Here is a 7,859-nt window from a genome sequence, read left to right as displayed (position 1 = left end):
ATTTGAATTATGAAACACTCAAATTTTAAGTCATCAATTAACAACACAATAACAGCAATCGCCAAGGAACAACTTTGGCTTGGTGGTGGGGTGGGGGAGGCGGGTTCCTGAGGAAGAGGTATTTGGGAGCAGCAGAAGAAATGATTTGAAGTCAGTGATGGGGTTCAAGCTGACAGCTTGTAGATAGCCCTCTTGATAGTTCTTTTCTCTGCTTGAGAAAGCTCTCTTCTTGAGACAGCTCTCTGCTTAAAACAGCTGTTGAATTTTTCAACCAAAGTCAGAAAAACCACTAAAAAGAATTCTTGGATTTTCCAGACCAAAGTCAGAAAGCCTGCCAGACAAATTCCAAAAGAATAATGATAATAGCTCTTAAGATATCTCATCTCTTGCATACCAAAGTCTGGTCTTTTAATTACATATCAATTCAATTGTTTACCCAGGGTCCCTTTTGATTATTCCATGAATCAGGATTTTACGACCTTAGCCCCTAGATTCTTAGAAAAGACAACAAGTATTTTTTTTTTTTTTTAGATAGAAATTGAATTCAGAGATCTGTCTGCCTTTATAAGCACAAAAATAAGCTAGTTGGGTGGGTCCCATCCTGAGGTCACCTCTCCAACCCTATCTGGGCTTACTTGACTGTCCCAGGCTGACCTTGAACTCAGAAATCTGATTACCTTTGTAAGCACAAACAATAAACTTAGCTGGGTGGGAACTTGCCCTGAGATCAAGACTCCTTAAATCTCTTTATCTCATTCCTTAATGTCTTTCTGAGAAGCTGGCCCTTTAGTGCATCTGCCTCCGTTCTTTTAGGCCCATGAAGCCCTTCAAGCAATTCATATTGCACACTTATATTTTGCATAGTTGAGAAATCCTGTAAAGGAAAGCTCTTACACTGATTTATGTATTCTTGAACTTATGTTTTCTGAGTTCATTTCCAAAGCCTTAAGGGCTTTCCTGAAGCCTTACCATTTTGGTGAGGAATGCCTTCTTTTTTTTTTTTTTTTGTTTTTAGAATTAATTTTTTTTATTAGGTATTTTTTTCATTTACATTTCCAATGCTATCCAAAAAGTCCCCAATACACTCCCCCCCCCCCCCCCCGACTCTCCTACCCACCCACTCCCACTTTTTGGCCCTGGCGTTCCCCTGTACTGGGGCATATAAGGTTTGCAAGTTCAATGGGCCTCTCTTTCCAGTGATGGCCGACTAGGCCATCTTTTGATACATATGCAGCTAAAGTCTAGAGCTCTGGGGTACTGGTTAGTTCATAATGTTGTTCCACCTATAGGGTTGCAGATCCCTTTAGCTCCTTGGATACTTTCTCTAGCTCCTCCATTGGGGGCCCTGTGATCCATCCAATAGCTGACTGTGAGCATCCACTTCTGTGTTTGCTAGGCCCAGGCAGAGCCTCACAAAAGACAGCTATATATGGGTCCTTTCAGCAAAATCTTGCTAGTGTATGCAATGGTGTCAGCGTTTGGAAGCTGATTATGGGATGGATCCCTGCATATGGCAGTCTTTAGATGGTCCATCCTTTCGTCACAGCTCCAAACTTTATCTCTGTAACTCTTTCCATGGGTGTTTTGTTCCCAATTCTAAGAAGGGGCACAGCGTCCACACTTTGGTCTTCGTTCTTCTTGAGTTTCATGCGTTTAACAAATTGTATCTTATATCTTGGGTATCCTAAGTTTTTGGGCTAATATCCTAACCTGCCAGACCACTGCTGATTCTAATTATCATGGAGTCATTAACCTAGGCAGGGAGAACATTACCCAAAGGAGGAGCATAGAGTGAAATTATACAAACAAACCATGTGATTTGCTTTAGGGGTGGGAATCCTGTGACACTGTCTTTTCCACAGCCTTGAGGAATTGACAAACAATAGCAGCAGCAGCAACAACAACAACGACAACAACAACAACAACAAATTTAACTTGAAGGTCAAACAAATCACTTTTGTGTAAGATTTAAATTTCACCATCTGTCTTGGAATCTTTAAGATGTTGTTAGAGAAATATCTCTAAAGTATTTTTTTTTCAATGTAATCAGTTCTAATTGGCTGTCAAATAGTGTGGAGAGTTGTAAAAGTATAGAGCATAGTTTAGTTTCCAAAGAGATTTGTGGGTGATGATGGCTTATAATTCATAGTTTAGATTGCAGGTGAAATAAATCAATCTGAATGCTTCAAGAAGTCAATTTTGTTAAATAATTCTACTTAGAAGGATCTTTGCAAGAGCAAGAGAACTAATTTAGAGAGCTAGGGTAAGACAATGGCTGCAGTCACTTGATATTATGGAACTATTACTGGAAGGAGTGGCCACTGCAGCAAACCTTTGCCCTATAGATAAGCTATCCTATCAGTCACTATAGTAAGGTTTTCCATTTTTGCCTTGAAATAAAATTGTAACAGTGAATGTAGCTGAAGAAAGGTAAGCTATTATAACTGAGCTGTGTGTTTATTAAGGAGATATAATTAAATGAGTTTAATCGTCACATATGTTTAACGTGAAATTTCCATAAACAGCTTCTCACTAGGAAAGCCACATTATAAAAGATGGCAAAGTGAACAGATCACAAAAATGTGACAAATCAAGGTAATGTTATGCTTCCAAAGGTACAAAACATTTTTAGCAACAGATTCCAAAGGAAGGATATGTGTAACATGATAAAGACTTCTTAACTACATTCCTAAGGAAAATAATTTAAATGAGAAATCCAGCAAAGAATTTTATAATATAAAAGAATGAAGCAAAAATCTTTTAGGTGAAAAAATGAAGTATGTTAAACAAAACAGTATAACTAGGAGCTTCCAAAAAGCTAAGTGCTTCAAAAATTAGACTAGAGCCAGGCCTGGTGGCATACATCTTTAATATTAGCATTCTGGAGGAAGAGGAAGATTTTGTTTGTTTGTTTGTTTGTTTGTTTTGTTTTTTGTTTTGTTTTTTCTTGACTTTGAAGCCAGCTTGTACTACATAGTTACCTAAGCCAACTAGGCTACATAGTGAACCCTGACTCAAAGAGAGAGAGAGAGAGAGAGAGAATGAATATTTCTGAGCCTGAAAACAAATATTGTAAAATATCAGTCACATGAAAAATGAAAAATAAATTCATATTGTGGATGCTCCAGAATGCAGAGAGTAGAAAAAAAACATAGAAAATAAATACATTTAGGGGCTGGAGCGATGGTTCAGCAGTTAAGAGTACCGACTGCTCTTCTAAAGGTCCTGAATTCAAGTCCCAGCAACCACATGGTGGCTCACAACCATCTGTAATGAGATTTGACTCCCTCTTCTGGAGTGTCTGAAGACAGCTACAGTGTACTTACAATAATAAATAAATAAATCTTGTTTTTTAAAGGAAAATATATTCAAGTGAATAACAGATAATAGTCTCCTAATTTTTGAGAAAAAATAAAAATCAACATTTGGGTCCAGAGACCCAAACAACTTGAAATGGGTTTGATCATAAAGCAACTACACTGCAGAAAAGAGCATTACATAGGTACAATACAAATGCCCATGTCACATTTTGGACTTCCAAACTGACTAACAGTTTTCTTCTCTGTAGAAATCTTACAGGTGAGGAGAGAATGACATAAATAATATAATTACTGACGAAGAATATCACATCTGGGCTGGGTGTGGTAGTGACACCTTTAATTCCAGCACTTGGGAAGCAGAGGCAGGCGGATCTCTGAGTTCAAGGCCAGCCTGGTCTACAGAGTGAATTCCAGGACAGCCAGGGCTACACAGAGAAACCCTGTCTCATAAAAAACCAAAAACAGAAACAAAACAAACAAACAAAAAAAACACCCCCCCCCAAAAAAAAAAAAAGAATATTACATCTGAAACTCTACCCTTGTGGGAAGAAATACAAAAAAATTATGGATTTGGGGATATGCAGATGACTTAGAACCTGGAAAAGTTAAGGAACACTTTAAATTAGCTTACTAAAACACATAAGGTCTACACTTTTGAGAACCTCCTCAAAGAAGAAAAATAAAGCCTGACATATGTAATAATGAATCACAGAGCCAGGTATATATTCTTTGGAAAAGATGCATCTTACATTGACGACAAGGTAGTCCTCACAATGGTCCAGAACATGAAAATGTGGCATTTTTTATGTAACTACCACTAATCTTGCAATACTTTAGGACATGACTGAAGTTCAACAAAGTCCATTTATGTTTTTTTAAATGCAAGCACTGTCCAATTCTGAAACTCTCAGAGGCAAAATAAATAAATAAACCAAACCAAAACAACACAACACAAAACATCTTCCTTGATAGGGGGAGAAATTTTAAGGATGCACTTTGGCATTTCTATAGAGGCACCAAAGCAGGCCACACAAATGCGGTGTCAAAGGTGAGTGGTTTGGAGGCCTAGAGATCAGAACTGATACAAAAGGGAAAAGAAAACACCAATATAAAAGATTGTATTGAGGCAAAAATCCAGGAGTGCAACTGCGAAGAGAACTAATGCAGTGATTTTCAAGAGCTCAGTGGATGAACATGCTTTAGTTATAGTCCTCTCGGTCACGAGTCCATTTATTAATCCAGTGTACGGCAAAATTCACACAGCGGGGTAAAAATCTGCAGGTGTAGTATACTCACATTTGAAAACTCAAAGCAAATATACCTGTAGCTGTTAAACCAAAACCTTCAAGCTGGTCTCAACTGCCAAAGATTTTCTAATTTATATTGATTTGAATTCTTCAAATATGACCAAATTAGTGTCATCATAAATATCTTTTATCTTTCATGTTCACATCAGTCCATTCTATGAACTATAGGAATATTGTATACCTTACATTTGCATAGGTGGTCCATTAGGACAAAGCCAATTAAAATATAGATACTTTAAAATATTCTATAACCTAGTTTATTAAAAGCATATGGGAGTGAAAAAATATCACATTTGTAATGGGGAACAAAGGGCTTCCTTATTATAGACAAGTATGTGAGCACACTGAAATACTGAAATTTTAAAATCTCACTCTTTTTAGACGTCAATATAGTGATATCAAATTTCACTAGTTTATATTAAGAGAAATTCTCTTCCTAAGGAATTTAAATTCTTTATTGATTTGAAATCAAAATATAGCGATAAATAAGAAAAACTGAAAATAGAGAGTAAAGGAAAAAAACTAGTTCTTTGGGTGTTTTGTTTTGTGTTGTTGTTTTGTTTTGTTTTGTTTTGTTTTGTTTTTTACTCACTAAGAACAAGTTCCCTGGAAAGTTACCTTTCCTTAAGAGTTGCCAAATGACTCAACATAATTCTAGATACTCCAGATTAGATAAAAGGAAGTTTTGAAGGGCACAGATAACACAAGCATTATGACCAAGAATTAATAAAACAGACCCCATGAAGTTCAAAATCATCTATATACTGAACACTATTATCAAATCAAAGCAGCTGCCTACAGAATGGAGCATATTTTAATAATTATATTTCTGACAGAGGATTAGTATCTAAATTACACAAACAGCTAAAAATAATCTTGATACGCTTTTAACTACCCGCCTCCCCAAACAGCAACAACAATTTTCAAATTGAAAAACGTGATATTGTAAATGCATGTGGGGAAGCTCATGAGGCCTCAACCCTGGACAAAAACCTGCAGGGAATTAGGAACACTGAGAACAGGAGGAGTCATCTCCTGGGAAAGACACACAAACAGGCTTTTCAATACAACACGGTCAACTTAATATATATATGTATGTAATATTATACAAACAGAACAGGCTATATTTTATGTATTTAGTGGCATTTATATGTACACACACACACTCACACAGATTGATGGTCTTGGACAATAGGGAAACAAATTAAAACTACCTTGAGATTTTATCTTTTTCTGGAGAAAGTGGTCAAGATTAATAAAACAAATTTAACAATGGTAAAGATGTGGGGAAAGGTATATGTACCATGGAAACTAGTGTTGAGGTTCCGCAAGAGAAGCTGAAAATATCTCTAGCATAAAATCCAGCTATACCATTCTTGATCATCTTCCCAAAGGACTCTACGGCCTACTACAGAGATACTTGTCCATTCATATGCATCGCTGCTTTCTTCATAACAGCCACAAATCTGAAACAGCCTAGATGTTGGTCAACTGATGGATGGTTAATGAAAATGTGTATATTTATACAAAGGGGTATTATCAATATGTTCAGACAATAACAATCATGGGCTTGGCAGAGAAATGGCTGGAGTTGGAAACAGTCATCCTGAGTGAGGTGAACCAGGTCTGAAAGTCAAACATGACAGAGCCAGAGAAAGTGGAGGACTCTAAGGAAAAGGCATCTTCCACACACAAGATGGCTGAGCATGTATGAGCTCACAGAGACTGTGATCTTATGCATGATACCTGCACAAATTCAAACCAGACAAAATCCCTGAATGGAGAAGGAACAGTGAACCCAAAGTCCCACCCCTAACCAAAAAACCATTTGCAATTGATACCTGGTGAGAAAAGGAAAGTCCCTTTTCTCCAAGGGAGTATGTGCACAGCCTTGAGTGGGCTAAATCAGGCCTTGTTTTGCCACAGTCCCCTAGCCCACCTAGGGTGGAGTCTTCCTACCTAGGGTGAAGTCTCTGGTCCTGCCACATCTGCAGCTTTCTGCAAGAAGCCATGACCTGCTGAGCAGCTGAGTTTGTTTTCTAGATGAGATCCTGGCAAAGTGGGGGGATGGGTTTTCCACCTTTAAATTCCAACTTAAGAATTAAATATGGGCCTTGATCAGAAACTTTGTCTTGGTCTCATTCCTCTCTCATCTGTCCTTCCCATCTATCCTCAGCTCTCCTTCCAGGTAAACCAGGTTATCCATGGCTGCTGGTGGCTACAGGAGTGTCCATGGATAGATCAACCATGCTCCAGGGCAGGTTCCTTTACTAGGAAAAGTTGTCTAACACAAAATGGATTTCATGTGTTAAGTGTGTGTGGGGGTGGGTGGGAGGGGGGTATGTGTTTGGTTTTTTTTTGTTTTTGTTTTTGTTTTTTGTCTTAGTATTTTTTCTATAGAAAAAGAACATAATGTTGGGTGGGTAGAGATTAAGAGAAGAACTGGGAGAAGTCTCAGAATGGACAGAATATGACTGAAACATATGAGAAGAATTAAATAATAAAAAAGCAATGAAACTAGATTTTTTTTATAGTTTTACAATAAAGGAGAGAGAGAGAGAACCTGACTCCTACATGAATTTAACCCTGTGCACACAACATATATTTCTTAAATCAATGCAGTGACGAGGGAAGGTTGATGATATTTCTAATAATACATGGCGATCAGGTGTGAGAGCAAGGCCTTGAAACAGGTCCCCAATGTGGCCATTCTCTTTCCTCTGTATCTTAGATGATTTGTCCTTTAGACTTACACACATCAGACAATTAGTAAAAATAATTTAAAAATCCCTTTTCAATGAGTATCTGAAATACTATATCCAAGGTCACTACTTTATTCTTTAAGACTAAATCACATTTACAAGGATTAAAAATTAGAAAAAAAATGAGTTCAAACAATAAGCTACAAATTATAGAAAGTGGGATTGAACTGAACAAACTTAACAGGCAGGGTTGAGTGTGTAGCAAGTGACTCAGAATGCTGATGGATCCCAGAGGCCAGAAGGAAACGCTACACATGAAACAAAGTGGTAAGACATCACTGCCCCACATACATAAGTACTCCCACAAAACCTGTATAACATTAGGAAAATTTAATGGCAACTAGAAGAAGTATGTGTACTCATAATAAAATTTGTCATCGCCATGGACGCAAAGGAAAAGGAGTATGGTCAAATATAATTTCAAATTAAATCTGATCAAATAGTGTTTAATTTGCAAAATATTCCCATTC

The 7,859-nt window shown here is 37.3% G+C and overlaps 1 non-coding gene across 1 annotated transcript; it reads right to left on the bottom strand.

The window, feature by feature from the left end:
- Positions 1–302: 302 nt before the first annotated feature.
- Positions 303–365, bottom strand: LOC115488687. The gene has a single exon (XR_003951986.1). It is a non-coding gene; the product is annotated as a U7 small nuclear RNA (small nuclear RNA).
- Between the last annotated feature and the right edge of the window lie 7,494 nt (positions 366–7,859).

The sequence above is a fragment of the Mus musculus genome, chromosome 16 (assembly GCF_000001635.26).
Source record: "Mus musculus strain C57BL/6J chromosome 16, GRCm38.p6 C57BL/6J".
NCBI lineage: Eukaryota > Metazoa > Chordata > Mammalia > Rodentia > Muridae > Mus > Mus musculus.
This window is presented reverse-complemented; position numbering and strand designations above follow the sequence as displayed.